The 19,853-nt window shown below is 36.2% G+C and overlaps 1 pseudogene; it reads right to left on the bottom strand.

Annotated features, from left to right (window-relative positions):
- Positions 1 to 15,846: 15,846 nt before the first annotated feature.
- On the bottom strand, positions 15,847 to 16,211 carry LOC140691702 (large ribosomal subunit protein eL31-like; annotated as a pseudogene).
- Between the last annotated feature and the right edge of the window lie 3,642 nt (positions 16,212 to 19,853).

Here is a 19,853-nt window from a genome sequence, read left to right as displayed (position 1 = left end):
GAAAGCCAGATCAATAAGAAAATAGAGCCCCTCAGCAATATTACAGATCAGTTGTACCTAATAGACGTTGACTGAAAAAAACCACAACCTAAAAGTTGAGAACTGTGTTTTATTCAGACTTTCTGAGGACTTAAGCACGGAAGACAGCCTCTCAAATGGCTCTGAGGAACTGCTCCAAAGAGGTAAGGGAAGCGTTTTTGCAACAAAAACCAGATAGAACATCAAAAGATTACAGTTCATTGAAGACAAACCAGATATCTCAAGTCGATGAATTTAGCACTTTTCTCTGTATGGGAAGATGCAAGAGGCTGGGCTCAAGGACATCGCTCCTGTGATGCGCACCTGTGCCATCTGGGGCCAGTATCCGCTTCTCTCCATCCTGCGTCCCCTCAGGGTGCCAAGTCGGGGGCAGCTGCAGTGGCTGATGGCTTGATGCCTGCAACATCATTGGTTTCCTGATATGGCAGGCGATATTTTTCATCCACGGTGCCCCTTCATAAATTCAAGCGATGTTTGGGAGGCATTTTATGACTTTTTTTGTCCCATGGTTGATAGGAAGGCTCAGTCCTAGATCAGGTGGAGATTCTGTTGACAGGCCAATCAATGTGTTAATTTTTGGATCAGGCTCTCTTGATAATCTAAAATTCTCTGGATCGCCTGTTTCGCTAGTCTGTGATGAGCCAGGAAATGTTTTCCCTTGCATCTTCCCATATGTAGAGTTGCACAAATACAATTATCCTATGCAGTTATATATGTTGCTCAGTTGCCTCAAGACATTTGGCCATCACAGAGTCCTGGTTACACACTGGGTAATACGGTCTTATAATTTAGACAGGACATGTAACATAGCTAGATATGTTAATAAGGTCATAGTTCAGCAGAGAGAGACTCAAAGCATAAATTAAGATAAAAATTAAAGCAGTGGTTAAGTATAATAACTAGCTGTAATCTGGTCACAATCAACCATCGAGTCCACAGGGGAGTCAGCTGGAGAAGCCAAATTCTCGAGGGATCAAGTAGAGACAAATATCTTTGTTTTATCTTTATGTTTGTTTACAAAGTTATACTTTATCAACCTATTGTAAGTCATAGCATAAGAGGAAAAGTTTTTCTGGAAAGCAAAGATTAAAGTCCAGTATATTTCAGGAAAAAGTCATAAAATTGTAAGTCATACTTATCAGTTCATTTAGTCCCATGTAATTAATTCCTGTTGATCTGGGTGAAGTTGTCCAGTTTTCCATTAAAGTTTTGTAATTTCTTCCCCAGTTCAGTGGTATGATCTCAAAGTTATAAGAAACTTATATTTGCCAAAAAAAAAAAGTCCTTTTTGTGAATCTTCTTGAAGATCTTCATTTTATAAAAGCATCAGAGCAAAACAATGATTATCTATAAACAGCAAAACTCTTAAAGCGGCATGGTTACAGATCTGATTGCAATGCAGTTGTCAAGAAACTTGAACATTAATGTGATACATAACATTTTAACATAACTAGAATTATGACTGATAACATTATACCAGGACATATCACATTTATAGAAATTCCAATATTTATATGGAGGAAGATTTATCTCCAGTCACTTGGCAATGCTTCTCAAGTAATTTAGTAAGCCAGATAAGTCTAGTTAGTTTAATATCCCTCTCTGAGATGTCTCGGGGTTTACTTTGAAGCACCCCAGAGTTAGCTGGAGGTTAAAAGAAGTTTAGCTAGAATTTATTACTTGGGAAGTTTGTCAAAAATATCAAGAAAAAAGTTTTAAAACACTTGATCAAACAGGATCATAGATCACAGTGAAACAACAATTATTTACTTAACCAAAGTGACAAAAGATTTCAAAAAGCAGATACAGATCACTTAAAGGCAAAGGAATTCACTTAATCTGTTATCAAAAGCAGTATTCCAAGGAAACTTTTTTCTCTTAACAGAGAGAAATCAAATCCAGTCCTGTACCAGCCTATGTTTAATAACAAAACCCATTTATCTAATTAAATTTAATCTAATCCCAGCCTGATCATGCATAAAACTCCTTTTTTTAAACAAAATCTACCACAACTCTGTGTATCCATATTAGTTGATCCCAATTTTGTTTTTTAAATCCAGAAATGATCAGCTCTAGGACGAAATTACTCTTTCCCCTTAACAACGTGCATTTCCATCTTATACTTTCTTTTGTTGGAAACACATATCTGCTTTCCCTGTATAACAAAATCTTTCTCTTATTTTTAGTAGCTTTAACTACATATTATAATTTTAATCCTTATAAATCTCTATCTCTCGCAAAAACCAACAAGCAGCAAGTAATTGTGGACTGTTTATCATCCCACCACTTTCTGATTGGCAAACTTCGGAATATTCCATAACCTCTAAAAACATACAGCTTCTCATGGTATAATTTCTTTTTTTAAATGTAGTATAAGACATGTGCTTAATAAACCCCACATATCTTTATGAGATGAAAAAGAAAAAGATATTTTTCATCTCATAAGAAGACAAAAGTGGTTTAATTTAGACCTGTTTAGCAATTATTGTTTCAATATTTTGTCTTATTTGAAATGAGCTGGGGTAGTCAATCATTCCCATCATTTAACTTAACCTCACAAAACTCAAGTTAGCCAAAACCTGGAGAATCTATTTTAGATAGACATAACCAAAAACATAATTATTTCTGAAAGATTTCACCTAAAAACTCTTATCTCATTTACTTTTATTTTACAACTTACGAAAACCATACCTTACCAAGTTTTCTTTTTCTTGTTGAACTCTGCAATAGAAATAACATGAACTTACTGACCTTCAGTAAATCTAGGTACAGTAAGAGAAATAAAAAACACATCCATATTGATTAAGTCAGCAAGCATATGCTAGCTTTAATGGCAGATATTAATTTAATATGGAATATTTCCAAATCATGTGAACCTGATATTCATTCTAGCCAGTTTCCTTTTCAGAAATATTTAATTTGTAAGTGCTGACTTTTAAGGCAAGTAAATAGAGCTATTTTATCATTTTAATTTTGATAGAATTCTCTGGAGGTGGAGACATACTATACATATAATGTGTTTACGCAGACATATAAACAGGCAAAACTAGAGCTCTCATACCTTCACTCTAAAAACTTATTTATGAATCAGATATTATAAAATAAACTTACTAGTTTATAAACAACAGTTGGAATAAATTAAATTTGCTTGCTAAGACTTTACCGTTTGTAGAAAAGATTCTTAATGATTTGTATCTGTTCTTGGTCAAACCTTAAGGAAACTGTGAGGTTTTGGGTGAGGGGGCCTTTTCAAGGGCCCCCTTTCCCTTTTTCTTCCCGTTTAGCTTTAGGTTTTACTTGATTGAGCAAATGAGGCTCTGTCTCAGGTCATTGTGAGTTGTATTAACATTTCTGATTTGTAAAAAGATTTGCAAGACAAAGACAGTCGCTTTTAATTTCCCAAAGAACTGGTCTGTCACCTGAGTGACGTCCAAAGATTCATTTGTCCAACTATACTTTCTTTAATATGCTTCTTTTTTAATATCAGTGAGAAGCTCTCCAGCTAAGCTGAAAATCAAGAGTTCTATGTTCTAAAACTTTAGAGTTTAATTTATCATGCCTTCAAAAGCTTGTATAAGGCATTCAACAAAAGCCCCTTTTCTGAGTGCACAGCTTAGACCCAGAGCAAAATGTCTACTATTATTTTTATTAGCCCCTGAATATTGCTCTCAGTCTTTATATATTATGGGCTCAGCTAACCCTACTGGCTTCCTTTAGTATGTTTAATTAATATTTCCTGAGGGGCAGACTCATAGTCCCTGTCTTATAATATCAAGCAAGGGAAACATTCCCTATTGAAACATGTCTATCCCAAAATATAACTGAAGTGGGAGGGATGGGGGCAGGGCACCACCATTGAAGGAATGACACAGCCATTGAGGGCAAACTGGTTAGAACCAAGATGGCGGGAGATTCGACTTCCAGTTGACCTTGAGCCTCATGGCACACCCACAGGCGCCATGGTGGTTCCTAGGATGACCATAAAAGGTGTTACTTTAAACACCCCACACCTCTCTGTCTCTCTCCCTCTCACCTTTCTGAGATGGACCACATTCTGTCTATGGAGTAGTGAGAACCTCTCTAAATAAACTTGCTTTCATTTTACCAAGCTCTGCTCTTGAATTCCTTCCTGCACGAGGGAAGAACTGAATCTCCCACAACATAACCATCTTATATAAAGCCCATTTAAATATACCATTTTTTATAAACTTTCATCTCAATTCTATCAACATTTATACCTTTAATGTTGGACCCAATCACCACATCTTGGTCTTACAAGGAGTCCTAAAAGCTTTCCTTATTTTTCAATCCCCCAACCATTTTATCTACTTGGTAAAAAAGGTTCTGGGGTCCCCAGTGAGGGTTTGAGCCAAGGGACTCAGGCCCTTTTGTAAATCTTTTAACTTGATTAATTGGCCTGTCACCCCAAGTAATTGTTGCTCAGATATCTCAGTGTAATTTTCTAATCAGCCTTTAAAATATACATATATATATATATATACATATATGGCAGACTTGTCTTGGGCCCTTCAGTATTGGGACCAGGGTGGGGGGGGTGGTCCCTTTGATCCATCCAACCTTAAGTAGTGTTGTATCAAAACTGTTTGTTTTAATCCCAATAACGTCTTTTTATTTTTCCCATTTCTTAATAACCATCTAGAGATTTCTTTATCCTTTTGGAATGAGTCCCTTTAAAATTTCCACCTTGCTGGGGGAAAGTCGCTAGACGTTCTCTTCAGATTTTTCTTATTTCCTTGTGAATCGACCCAATTAGCATATTAACATTCTAATTTTTTTTAGCATCCTTAAGACTTATTGAAGGGAAGCAGAGGCCATAAACAAGGCTTCCCCAAACCAATTTTGTTTCTTTGTTTTAAATTAAGGGAGCTCTTAGGTTAACTTAACTGCGATATATGTACACAATTTCCACCTTTCAATTTGTTTTTCATAGGTGCCAATAAAACAGCTGTTTATAATGAAAGCGCTCTAAACTATTTACCACTTTAGAAGTTTCTCCAATCTAAAAGGATTCATAATCTGGCCACTAATGAGATATACCTTAATTCTGACTCGAACAAATAAGATGCAAGGGGCTTCCCCACAAGGGAGTGTGAAGGATGCTGCCTAAAGAGGATCCAGAACGTTTACTCCCAAGAATTGTCTCAGAAACTGAAGACCTTTATTGTGCTGTCGGACAAGACAAAGATTAAGACGGCAAAAAGCCCCTGAGTTGGTACAGTCAGACCAAAGATTAGTCAGTATCCCAAAGTATTTGATTGGCTGCCAAATGTATACCATACATGTATCTTCTGGACGGCACAGACCAAGTGCTCAAAACACATGCACAATGTACACACACAAACCGTGTAGAAGGTCAGGGAGAGCATTTGCATCTCAAAGGCACAGGAAGAGAAATGCAAGTCCCCCCACCCCCAGAAGGGCTTTTGTTTCTTTAAGGTCAGAATTCTGAAAAGATGTTTTATCAAGCCAACTTTTTCTAACTTAACTGCTCTGTATACAGTCGAAGAGCCCCCATCTTAGTCATTTTTCAGGGCAAGGTTTTCTTTAATTCACAATTAAGTACGTACTTGTAAGTGTTAAGTTTTGTACCTACATAAACCTGGCTGGGGTATAGCTGGAGGCAATCTATCATTTCTCTCTCTTTTGTTTTGAAAGCTTTGTTCCCATTCCAAGGTTGGTTTGTCAAGATAATTAAAATGAGTGGGTTTTCCTATAGGGAAGTCTGCATGGTATGTGGACCTCCCTCCATCACTCTTGCAAGCTCCTCAGTTGCCCAAGAAAGCCATTATTGACCAGGAGGAGATGTCCCTTCTTTGGAGCTGAAAGCTCTCATGAGATATATTCACATTTATTTTGATAAACCCTACTTAAAATAGCCAATTCAAGGAAAAACACAGCTCATCCCTACTTAGTGTCTTTCAACTGAGCAAAGAATTCACAGTCTTTTAACTGAGGATAGCCCACTCAGTGTCTAAACTGAGCAAAATCTGCTCAGTGTCTTTCAACTGAGGATAACCCAAATCAAGTTTCAAGGATAATCTAGTCCTACGGAGAGAAATTTTTAACACCCCTGAATAAAACTTAAGATCATCAGGCAATAATGGGTTGTATGAGGACCAGGAGAGACTCACCCAAATTGATCTGGGCTCACTGAGGAGGCAGATGGGCCCAAAAGGCCTCTGCTGGTATCAGGCTCTGGATCCCCATAGAGTTCAGGCAAGGGAGAGAAGTCTGCTCTGGGTCCCTTTGTGATGGTCGCCAAAACTGCTGACTGAAAAAACACCACAACCTAAAAGTTGAGAATTATATTTTATATGGCGGACTTTCTGAGGACTTGAGCCCCACAGCCTCTCAGATAGCTTTGAGGGACTGCTCCAAAGAGCTAGGGGAGAAACAAAGATATGTAAGAGTTTTCACAATAAAAATCAGGTAGTCAGAACATCAGAAGATTACTGTTAATTAAAGAAAAGTCAGACATCTTGAGTTAGTTAATTTACCACTTCTCTATATATGGGAAGATGCAAGAGTCTCGGCTCACTGAAATCATTCCTTTGATATGCACCTCAATTATCTAGGGCCCGTATCCTGCTTTTCTTCATTCTGAATCCCCTCATGTTGAAAAATCAAGGGCAGCTGCAGTGGCTGATGGCTTGATGACTGCAACATCCCTTGTGTACCAATATAGTAGTCCACGAAGACACATACAGAACACTCCATTCAGTAACAGCAGAATACACAATCTCCTCAAGTGCACATGGAACGTTGTTCAGAACAGACCATATGTTAGGCCACCAAAAAAAAAGCCTTAATAAATTTTAAAAATTGAAATCATCTTTAATCTCCAGAGTTACTTTTATGATCACAACGGAATCCAACTAGACGCCAAAAATGGAAGGAAAATGGAAAATTCACAAATATGTGGAAATTAAACAACACACTCTTAAACCAACAGATTAAACAATAAATCACAAGAGGAGTTAGAAAACACCTTGATAAAAATTAAAAAATAAACACAACAACTTATGCAGCAAAGTCAGGGCTAAGATGGAATTTTATACCATACTTAAATAAGTATCTATGTTAAAGAAAAAGAAAGATCTCAAATTAATAATCTGACTGTATGTCTTAAGGAACAACAACAAAATGAAGAGCACACAAAACTCAAAGCTAGAAAAAGGAAGGAAATAGCAAAGATAAGAGCAAATAAAAAAATAGAGAATAGATAGAGAAATTTTAATGAAATAAAAATTGATTCTTGGAATGATCAACACAATTAAACATTTAATTAAACTCACTAAGAAAAAAGGAAACAAGACTCAAATTACTAAAATCAGAAATAAAAGGGGGGAGAGTATAGCTCAAGTGGAAGAGGACTTGCTTAGCAGGCATGAAGTCCTGAGTTCAATCCCCAGTACCTCCTCTAAATATAAATAAATAAACCTAATTACCTCCCCTTACCAAAAAAAAAAAAAACCCTAAATAAATAAATACCACTCTATAAAAAATAAAAGCATACATTAAAAAAATTAAATTCAGAAATAAAAGTGGGGACAGTACTACTGATTTTGCAGAAACAAAAAGAATTTTAAGAGAATACTAGAACAGTTGTACACCAACAAATTGGAAAGCCTAAGTAAAAAAAAATCCCTGGAAACATACTATCATCCATAACTGAATAATGAAGAATCAGAAAACCTGAAGAGATCTACAAGTAAAGACATTGAATTAGGCATCAAAAAATACTCCCCCCAAAAAACCATGGACTAGCTACATATTCATACACTTTACCAAACATTTAAAGTGTTAGTTAAAGTAACTCCAATCCTTCTGTAACTCATACAAAAAGTTAAAAAATACCTCTGATTTTATGAGGTCAACATTAGCCCAATACTAAAGCCTGACAAAAACACCACAAGAAAACTGCAGATCAATAACCTTTATTGACACAAAATATACATCCTATATTGATACAAAAATCCTCAACAAAATACTAAAAAACAGAACACAGAAACAAAGGATTACACACCATGACCAAGTGAGTTTATTCGTAGAATGCAAGGATGGTTCAACATATGAAAATCTATCAGTGTAATATAACAAATTAATACAATAAAGTTGCAATTCTATACCCACACAAAATCTATTCAGAAAGGAAAGTAAGAAAACAATTTTATTTGCAATAGCATCAAAAAGTAAAATACTTAGGAATAAACTTAACCAAGGAGGTGAAAATTTTGTACATTTTAACATTGTTTTAACATTGATGAAAGAAATTAAAGACATAAATAATTGGAAGGGCATCCCATGTTCATGGATTTAAAGAATTAATATTGCTAAAATATCCATACTACCCAAAGTGATCTACAGTTTCAGTGCAATCCTTATCAAAACCCCTATGGCATTCTTTGCAGAAATAGAAAAAATAATCCTAGAATTCATTTGGAACCATGAAACACCCTGTATGTCCAATGAACTTTTACGCAAGAAAAAAGCTGGAGGCATTACACTTCCTGATTTCAAAATATATTATACAAAGCTATGGCACTGGCATTAAAAGAAACATATAAAACATTGGAACATGGCAGAGAGCTCAGAAGTAAGTCCATGCATGTACAGTCAACTGATCTTCAAAAAGTATATCAAGAATAAAAAATTGGGAAAGGATAGTCTCTTAAATAAACAGTGATGGGAGAACAGGATATAAACATGCAGAAGAATGAAGCTGCATCCTTATCCCAAATTATACACAAAAACTACTTAAAGTGGATTGAAGACATAAACATAAAACCTGTAACCATAAAACTCATAGAAGAAAACATAAGAACATTGGACTTGGGGATGATTTATTGGATATGACATCGAAAGAATAGACAAATACAAATATATCAAACTAAAAGGCTGCTGCATAGCAAAAGAAACGGTCAACAAAATGTAAAACGACCTACGGGATGGGAGAAATACTTGCAAACCATACGTCCAATAAAAGGTTAACATCCAAAATCCAAAAGGAACCATTAACAAATGGGCAAAGGACGTCAATAAACATTATTCAAAAGAAGGCATGCAGAAGTCTTCCTTTATACAAACAGGTGTATGAAAAGATGTTCACCATCACTAATCATCAAGAAAATGCAAACAAAAAAATCAGTGAGATATCACTTCTCACCTATTAGTATGGCTATTACCCAAAAACAAAAGACAGCAAGTGTTGGCAGGATGTTGGGAAATGGGATGCCTTGTACGCTGTTGCTGGGAGTGCACATTAATACAGCCACTATGCAAAATCTATGCCAGTTCTTCAAAAAACTAAATGTAGAAATACCATGTGATTCAGTAATCCCACTTCTGGGTATATATCCAAAAGTACTGAAGTCAGAATCTCAAAGAGATGTGTGTACTCCCATGTTCTTTGCAACATTACTCACCATAATCGTAATATGGACATATACTAAATGTCTGTCGATGGATGAATGGGCAAAGAAAACGTGGCATATAAATACAATGAAATATTAGTCAGCCTTTAAAAAGCCACAAATCCTGCCATTTGGGACAATTCGGATGTACCTGGAGGACAACACGCTAAGTGGAATAACCCAGACACAGAATGACACAATACTGCATTATCCTACTTTTATGAGGAATTTAAAATGGTCAAATTTAGAACCAGAGCATAGAATGGTGGTTATGAGGGGCTAGGAAGTGGGGAAAGTAAAGAGGTGTTGGTTGGACAAATGGTATAAAGTGTCAGTTATGCACATTAAGTAAGTTCTGGAGATCTACTATACAACATAAGGCCTACGTTAACAATGACATATGGTATACTTAATTTGCTAAGAAAGTAGATCTCATGGTAAGTGCTCTTATCACAAAAGAAAAATATATAATGAATAAATAAATAGATAAATAAATACTAAAATTAATAAATGAATGGAGTGAGAGGAGACTTTAGAAGGTCATACGTAAGTTTATGGCCTTGATTGTGGTAATGGCTTCACAAGTGTATCTTATTTCCAAGCTAATCAAGTTGTATACATCAGACACGTGCAGCATTTTTAAGTTGATCATACTCAATCAAGAAGTTAAAAAAAAAAAGTCAGTTGCATTTACATATACTAACAATGAATAATACAAAGAGAAATTGAGAAATCAATTCTATTGATATTTGCATCCAAAAGAAAAAATATTTAGAAAGAAATTCATCCAAAAAGGCAAAACATGTGAGCACTGAAAACTATAAAACAACACTGAAAAAAATTAAGATATAAATGGAAAGACATCCCACATTCACATTGGAGATCTTAATATTACTAAAATATCAATACTACCAAAGCAATCTACAGATTGAGTAAAGTCCCCATCAAAATCCCAAGCCATTTTCTACAGAAATAGAAGAATCCATCCTAAATTTCATTTGGAATCTCAAGGAACAATAATTATACAAGCAAAACAGTCTCAAAAATAAAGTATCAAGCTGGAGAGGTCACATATCCTTATTTCAAAACTAACTACAAAGATACAGTAATCAAAAAGGTGTGGTACTAGCATACAGGCAGACATACAGACCAATGGAATAGAAAATAGAGTCCAGAAACCCTCACATACATCTCTATATGTTGAAGTGTAGTTGATTTACAGTATTGTGTTGGTTTCCAGTGTACAGCAAAGTGATTCAGTTATATATGTTCTTCTGATTATTTTTCATTATAGGTTATTACAGAGTGTTGAATATAATTCCCTGTGCTGTACAGTAAATCCTCGTTGCTCATCTATTTTATGTACAGTACTTTGCCAATGCCATACTCATTTATCCATCCCCCAACTTTCCCCATTGGTAAACATAAGTTTGTTTTTTATGTCTGTGAATCTGTTTCTGTTTTGCATGTAGATTCATTTGTATTAGTTTTTAGATTCCACATGTAAGTGATATCATACAGCATTTGTCTTTTTCTGTCTTCACTAAATACAATGTCCTGTAGGTCCACGCATGTGGCTACAAATGGCTTATTTCATTCTTTTTTATGACTAACTAATATCCCATTGTATATATAGCATATTTTCTTAAACCAACCATCTGTTGACAGGCACTTGGGTTGTTTCTACGTCTTGGCTATTGTAAATAGTGCTGCTATGAACAGTGGGGTCCATGCACATTTTTTAATTAGCTTCCCTCTTTTCTGGATGTATACCCAGGAGTGGAATTGCTGGGTCATACAGTAACTCTATTTTTAGCACTTTAAGGAACCTCCACACTGTTTTCCAAAGAAGCTGCACCAATTTGCATTCCTAACAGCTGTGTAAGAAGGTTATCTTTTCTCCATATCCTCTCCAACATTTCTTATTTGTAGACTTTTTGATGATAGTCATGCTGAACCCCATGAGGTGCTACCCCATTGTGGTTTCAATTTGCATTTCTCTAATAATTATTGATAGTGAGCATCTTTTCATGTGCCTGTTGGCCATCTCTATGTGTTCTTTGGAAAAACACCTACTTACATCTTCTGCCCATTTTTTGATTGGGTTGTTTGGGTTTTTTTTTTGATATTGAGTTGTATGTTACATTTTTATATTTTTGATATTAACTCCTTGTCAGTTGCATCATTTGCAAGTATTTTCTGCCATTCTATAGGTTGTTTTTTCTTTTTTTTATATTAACAACCATGCCAATGGGATTTTTTTTATTGAGTTATAATCAGTTTACAATGCTGTGTCAATTTCCGGTGTATAGCACAATTTTTCAGTCATACATGAATGTACATATATTCATTTTCATATTCTTTTTCACCATGAACTACTACAAGATCTTGAATATATTTCCTTGAGCTATACAGTATAAACTTGTTTATCTATTCTATATATACCAGTCAGTATCTACAAATCTCAAACTCCCAGTCTGTCCCTTCCCACCCACTCCCCATCTCCTGGCAACCACAAGTTTGTATTCTATGTCTGTAAGTCTGTTTCTGTTTTATATTTAAGTTCATTTGTCATCTTTTTTTTTTTTAAGACTTCACATATAAGCGATCTCATATGGTATTTTTCTTTCTCTTTCTGGCTGACTTCACTTAGAATGACATTCTCCAGGGCCATCCATGTTGCTGCAAATGGTATTATGTTGTCATTTTTATGGTTTAATAGTATTCCATTGTATAAATATACCACTTCTTCTTTATCCAGTCATCTGTTGATGGACATTTAGGTTGTTTCCATGCCTTGGCTATTGTAAATAGTGCTGCTATGAACATTGGGGTGCAGGAGTCTTTTTGAATTATGGTTCCTTCCGGATGTGTGCCCAGGGGATTGCTGGGTTGTTTTTCATTTTGTTTATGGTTTCCTATATGGTGCAAAAGTTTTTAAGTTTGATTAGATTCCATTCATTTATCTTTGCTTTTATTTATTTTGCCTTGAGGGACTGATATGAAAAAATGTTGCTATGATTTACTTATGCCCAAGAATGTTTTTCCAATGTTCTCCTCCAGGAGTTTTATGGTGTCATGTCTTATACTCAGGCCTTTAAACCAGTTTGAGTTTATTTCTGTGTATGTGATTTACACATAGCTGTCCAGCTTTCCCAACACGACTTGTTGAAGAAATTGACTATCTTTTCTCCATTGTATATTCCTGCCTGCTTTATCATAGATTAATTGGTCATAGGTGTATGGGTTTATTTCTGGCCTCTCCATTCTGTTCCATTGATCTATATGTCTTTTGTGTGTGTGTGTGCCAGTATGAAACTGTTTTGATTACTAGAGCTTTGTGGTATAGTGTGAAGTTTGGAAGGGTTATGCCTCCACCTTTATTCTTTTTCCTCAGGATTTCTTTGGCAACTCTAGGTCTTTGTGGTTCTATATAAATTTCAGAATGATTTGTTCTAGTTCTGTGAAAAACATAATGGGTATATTGACTGGAATTGCATTAAATCTGTAGATTACTTTGGGCAGTATTGTCATTTAAACAGTATTAATTCTTCCCATCCAAATGCATGGGGTATCTTTCCATTGCTTTGAATTACCTTCAATTTCCTTTATCAACATTTTATAGTTTTAAGCATATACGTTTATTCCTACATTTTTATTTTTTGTGACACGATTTCAAAGGGGATTTTTTTTTTTTACTTTCTCTTTCTGGTGTTTCATTGTTACTGTAGAGAAATGCAACAGGTTTCTGTATATTAATCTTGTATCCTGATACCTTGCTGAATTCATGTATTAGTTCTAATAGTTTTTTGTGTGGAGACTTTAAGTTTCTCTATATGGAGTATCATGTCATCTGCAAATAGTGATAATTTCACTGCTTCCCTTCCAACTTGTATACATTTTCTTTCTTTTTCTTGTCTTAGTGCTGTGTCCAGAATCTCCAATACTATGTTGAAAAGAAGTGGTGAGAGTGGTTACCCTTGTATCATTCCTGAATTTAGCGGGAAGGCTTTCCATTTTTCACCCTTGAGTATTATGTTGGCTCTGGGTTTGTCATAACTGGCTTTTATTATGTGGCGATATGTTCCCTTTATACCCACTTCAGTGAGATTTTTTGTCATGAACGGATGTTGAATTTTATCAAATGCTTTTTCTGCCCCTGTTGCGATGATCATGTATTTTTTTTTTTGTATTTACTTTTGTTAATGTGGTGTATCACATTGATTTTGGGTATTTTGAAATATCTTTATGCTTCCTGGAATGAAACCAACTTGATCACGGTGTATGATCCTTTTTATGTATTGATAGATTCCATTGGCTAATATTTTGTTGACGATTTCTGTATCTATATTCAACAAAGATATGGCCTGTTGTTTTTTTGGTAGTATTTTTGTCTGGTTTTGGTATCATGGCGATGGTGGCTTCACAGAATAAATCTGGGAATGTCCCCTCCTCTTCAATTTTTTGGAATAGTTTGAGCAGGACAAGCATAAATTCTTTGCATGTTTGGTAGAATTCCCCAGAGAGGTTGTCTGGTCCTGAACTTTTGTTTGCAGGGAGTTTTACGGGGGGAGGGGGTTAATTCACAAATTCAATTTCACTTCTACAATTGGTCTGTTCAAATTAAATGATTCTTCTTGACTCAGTTTTGGCAGGCTATATTTTTCTAGAACCTAGTCTGTTTCTTCTAGGTTGTTCAATTTGTTGCCATATAGTTGTTCATAGTATTCTCATGATTTTTTTTTTTTGTATTTCTGTGGTATCAGTTGTTATTTCTCCTCTTTCATTTCTTATTTTGTTTATTTGGGTCCTCTCTCTTTTCTTCTTAGTGAGTTTGGCTAGAGGTTTGTTGTTTTTGTTCATCATTTTGAAAAACCAGCCTTTGTTTTCATTCATTTTTTAAAATTGTTTTTTAGTCTTTATTTTACTTATTTTCTCTCTAATCTTTATTTTGTCCTTCTTTTGGCTGATTTGGGGCTTTGTGTTTGTTCTTCTTTTTCTTTTTCTTTTTCTTAAAACATTTTTTATTGATTTACAACAATTTGACAATGTTGTGTCAAATTCCAGTGTAGAGCCCAATTTTTCAGTTATACATGAACATGCATATATTCATTGTCACATTTTTTTCTCTGTGAGCTACCATAAGATCTTGTATATATTTCCCTGTGCTACACAGTATAATCTTGTTTATCTATTCTACATTTTGAAATCCCAGTCTGTCCCTTCCCACCCCCCACCCCCTTGGCAACCACAAGTTTGTATTCTATGTCTATGAGTCTATTTCTGTTTTGTATTTATGCTTTGTTTGTTTATTTGTTTAGTTTTTTTAGATTCCACATATGAGCGATCTCATATGGTATTTTTCCTTCTCTTTCTGGCTGACTTCACTTAGAATGACATTCTCCAGGGACACCCATGTTGCTGCAAATGGCGTTATGTTGTCAGTTTTTATGGCTGAGTAATATTCCACTGTATAAATAGACCACATCTTCTTTATCCAGTCATCTATTGATGGACATTTAGGCTGTTTCTAAGTCTTGGCTATTGTAAATAGTGCTGCTATGAACATTGGGGTGCAGGTGTCATTCTGAAGTAGGGTTCCTTCTGGATATATGCCCAGGAGTGGGATGACTGGGTTGTTCTTTTTCTAAGTCTTTCAGGTGGTAGGTTAGATTGTTTGAGATTTTTCTTATTTGTTGGGGAAGGCCTATATGAACTTCCCTCTTAGAATTGCTTTTGCTGCATCCCATAGATTTTGTAAGGTTGTGTTTTCATTGTCATCTTTTGAGTTATTTTATGATTTCTTCTTTGATTTCATCATTGACCCATTGAGGGGTTTTGTAGCAGGCTGTAGTTTCCATGTATTTGTTCTTTCCCTGCTTTTCTTTCTGTGGTTGATTTTGAGTCTCACACCATTGTGGTCAGAAAAGATGCTTAATATGATTTCTTTCCTCTTGAATTTGTTGAGGCTTCTTTTGTGACCACATATGTTGTCTATCCTAGAGCATTTTTCATGTGCTCTTGAAAAGACTGTGTATTTGGATTTGGTGTTCTGTAGATATCAATTAAGGAGTATTGTGTCATGTAGGACCTCTGTTGTCTTATTGATTTTCTGTGTATAAGATGTCAATTGATCTTAATGGATTGTTAAAGTCTTCTATTATTATTGTATTATTGTCCATTTCTCCCTTCATGTCTGTTAATATTTGTTTTATATATTTAGGTGCTCCTAAATTGGATGCATATATGTCAATGAGTGTAATATCCTCTTCTTGTCTTGATTTCTTTATTATTATATAATGTCCTTCATCTTTGCGTTTTTTGTTTTTTGTTTTTTTCTTAGCAGTTCCAGAACTTTATAGAAAATCAGCGGTTAGTTCTCATCCACATTAACTGTAGATTTTTTTTTTTTTGAGTAGTATCAGGTACATAGATAACCAATGTATAGAGCTTGTTTGGTGAATCTTCATCTTCATTACATTTTCTGGGCAACTGCACACAGATACACCATGGGACATTACTTATTCCTTTGGCCCAGAGAGCTTTCTTGAGTCTGGTGTCAATGCATATATCTGGAGTCCCCATCTCCTTCATGGCAAATTTCTGGACTTCCTTGAGTGTCCAAGGCACATGCTAATTGAAACCTACTCCATGGATGCACTTGTGAATGTTGATCATGTATCCTCTGGTCACCATGGTGGACTGGCCCTTCTCATCACCCTTCCTTGTGGGAGCCATTCTGCTCAGATGGGTTGGAAAGGAAGGGTGCAAGGGTTTGCGGCAGAAGGAAAGCCCTTCTTTGTCTTTCTTTATGGACTTTGTTTTAAAGTCTATTTTGTCTGATGTGAGTATTTCTACCCCCATTTTTATGTCATTTCCATTTGCATGAAATATGTTTTCCCACCCCTTCACAGTCAATCTGTGTGTGTCTATAGCCCTGAATTGAGTCACCTGTAGGCAGCAAATTTTAGGTTCTTTTTTTTTTTTAATCCAGTCTGCCTTGTGTCTTTTGATTGGAGTATTTAGCCCAATTACATTTAAAGTAATTATTGACAGATACACACTTATTGCCACCTTAAACGTTGTTCCAGTCATCTTTATAGTTGTCTTGTGTTCATTTTTTCTTCTTTTTGTTTTTTCGTTTTGTGATTTGATGTTTTTCTTTTGTAGTATGATTGAGTTCCTTTCTTTTCGGTTTTTGCAAATCTGTTGAGAATTGAATTGTCTCCTTTTGATTCGTTCATCTTCGTAGTTTCTAGTTCCTTAGTACCATGATTTGTGTTTCCATTGATAATATTTCTTAATTCATTTAGCATTCTCAACACCTCCTTGTTGAGCTTAGGGCCTTGAAGATGCTGAGGTCTGTTCCAATATTTGTTCTTTCATGGGATTTTTCTTATTCTTTTAATTGTGAGTAATAACTCTGCCTTTTCATTTTACTTAACTTTCTCTGTCTCTGTGAATCTAGGAAACAGTTGTCTACTGTGATCTTGAAGGGGTGTTTTTATGTGGAAGTGTCCCTGTGTAGACTGTGTGTTCCAATATTTTTGATGTGAGAGCTGGTTTGGGTATGGCTGACAGCCATGTCTTTCCTCAGAGTACATTGGTCATTATCCCCTTGATAGGGAGTGTGATTGGTGCCATACGGTCTAAAGCCTGTGCTGGATGTGAGGCAGTCCTTTCTCTTTGCTCTGTGGCTGTCACTGCCCTGTTGGTGGTGGGATCTGCTTCTCAATTGGAGTAGAAGCCCTGAGGTTCGGTTTTGATCAGGCTTTATTGCCCTTGAGTGCATGGCCTGTCCCAAAGTTTGTGATTGCTAAAGCAAATGAGGCCTGTGTGGTCACAGCTAGCCTATGCACCACCTGTGCAGACATCCATGGTTCTGTTCAGAAGCATCACAAGTTTGTGTTCCTCTTTCAGTTGTGTTCATCCCACATCTAGTACAAGGTTGTGGTGTGGATCAGACTGAGGCTGGATGTTGGGACATTGTAGCTGCATGAAATGAGGTGGTTGTGCTCCATCTGAGATCTGGGCTGTCTCCATGGCAGACTTCTCCCAGGACCTGTCTGCCCCAGCTATAGTGCTAAGTTATGGTGTGGAGTGGGTGGAGCTAGGACATTCTCACTGGGAAAGAAACCACCATTATGTTTTTCTCCAAGGCCAATCGGCCTGAAATTCAGTGCTTAGCCTCTATGCATTCATGTGGCACCACCCAGTGTGTATGCTGACAATGTCTGCCTAGCTAGACCCACTGCCCAGTGCACATGGTGACAGATGTCTCTGTGGTTCTGCCCAGATCACAGCACTGGCAGCCTGGTCTGTCTCTGCATTGCTAGACTATTTGCCCTGATCTTATGCCAGGCTATGATGTGGACTGAGTGGCGCTGGGGTGTTCACCCCTTTGGATCGGGAAGTGCAGTGAGGCAGCAGCCACCGGTACATGGCTCTGCCCACCCTGTATCAAGCCAGCATGCACGTATTCCTCAGGAGTAGAGTTTAGGCTTCTCCAGCCCTTCTATCTGTCTCAGTGGATTTTCCAGCAGGCAAGGGGGCTTGTCCCCTCCCTGCAGGACCCCAGGGGATCCCAGGGGTTGGCCATATTTTGAGTCAACATGCTCCCCAGGGTGAAGGTCCACCCACGTGGACCTACTGCTCCTTACAGATCACTCCCAGAGGCGCAGGTTCTGACCCAATGCCTTTGCTTCTTGTCCCACCTGGTTATATGGACATCTTCCTTGCAACTTTGGTCGTCTAGGAGTTCTTCCATTTCCCAGTTAGCTTTCCATGAGACCTGTTCCACATATAGATGTATTTTTGATGCATTTGTTGGAGAAGGTAACCTCCATATCTTCCTAACTCTGCCATCGTGGTCTCCTTTAATTCCATCTATTTTTGACATAAGTGCTATGATAATTTAACTTGGAAGGGATAGTCTTTTCAACAAGTGGTGCTGAGAAAACTGGATATCCACACATGTTGGATCCACACCTCACATCATATACAAAATTACTCAAAATGGATCTAAGACCTAAACATACAAATTAAAAGCATAAACTCTTGAAAGAAAGATAGGTGAAAAGCTCGTAACATTGACTTTAACAATTATTTTTTGGATATGACACTGAAAGCACAGGCAACAAAAGAAAAAAACAGAAAAATTGAGCTTCATCAAAATTAAAACATTTTGGTGCATCAAAGACATTAGCAAGAAAGTGAAAAGATAACCTATAAAACGGGAGAAGATATTTGCAAATCACGTATCTGACAAGGGATTAATATCTAAAAATACATAAGAAAACCTCCAACTCAACAGCAGCAAAAGGAAAAACAATTTTTTAAATGGGCAAAAGGTTCGCCTGGACATTTCTCCAAGTAGGTAGACTTAGAGAAAATGAGCACATAAAAATAGCTCCACACCGTTAGTCATTTAAGAAAATGCAAGTAAAAACCAGAATGAGATAATATTCCCACATTCTAAAACTGGTCCAGTCAAAACACTAGAAATCCCCAAGTGTTATGGAATTTAGAAGTTAGGACCCTCATACATTGTTGGTGGGAATGGAGAAGGTTCAGTTACTGTGGAAGACAGTTTGGCAGTTGTTCAGAAAGCTAGATGTACTTTATGATCCAGCAATCCCACTTCTGGGTATACACTCAAAAGAATTCAAGGCAGTGATTCAAACAGATACAATGTTCATAGCAGTCATTATTCACAATAGCTAAAAGGTGAAAATAGCCCAAATGGCCATCACAACTACATGGATAAACAAAATATGGTAAAAAAAAAAAAAAGTGGAATATTATTCAGCCATAAAAAAGAAACGAAATTCTGATATACCCTACAACACGGATGAATCTTGAAAACATGATAAGTGAAATAAGACAGACATGAAAGTATAAATATTGTATGATTCCACTTCTATGGGATACCAAGAATAGGCAAATTAATAGAGGCAGAAAGTAGATTAGAGGTTACCAGGGGCCAAAGGTAGGGGAAGTGGGGAGTTACTGCTTAATGGTTACAGAGTCCCTAGGGATAATTAAGTCTTTTTTCAGAACTGACAATGATGTTGTTGTTGCAAAACATTATGAATGCAATCAATGCCACTAAATTGCACACTTAATGATTAAAATGGTAAAAATTTTACGTGTATATGTTACTACAGCAAAAAAATTTACAAGAATCAATTACAGATCTCAGAAATAAATATACTGTTGAAATATATAAAATTTTAAATATATTTAAATATATTGTTGAAATAAAAGATCTGAAAGAGTGGATTTTAATCATTGGAAAATGCTGCTGTATACCTGTTCTGACCCCACTGCTATAAATAATTTGAAAAACCAGAATAATTCTTAAAATATTAAACCTCTCCA

This window comes from Vicugna pacos, chromosome 36 (assembly GCF_048564905.1).
Source record: "Vicugna pacos chromosome 36, VicPac4, whole genome shotgun sequence".
In the NCBI taxonomy this organism is placed as follows: domain Eukaryota; kingdom Metazoa; phylum Chordata; class Mammalia; order Artiodactyla; family Camelidae; genus Vicugna; species Vicugna pacos.
The sequence above is the reverse complement of the archived record's forward strand: the minus strand, read 5'-3'. Positions and strand labels throughout refer to the sequence as shown.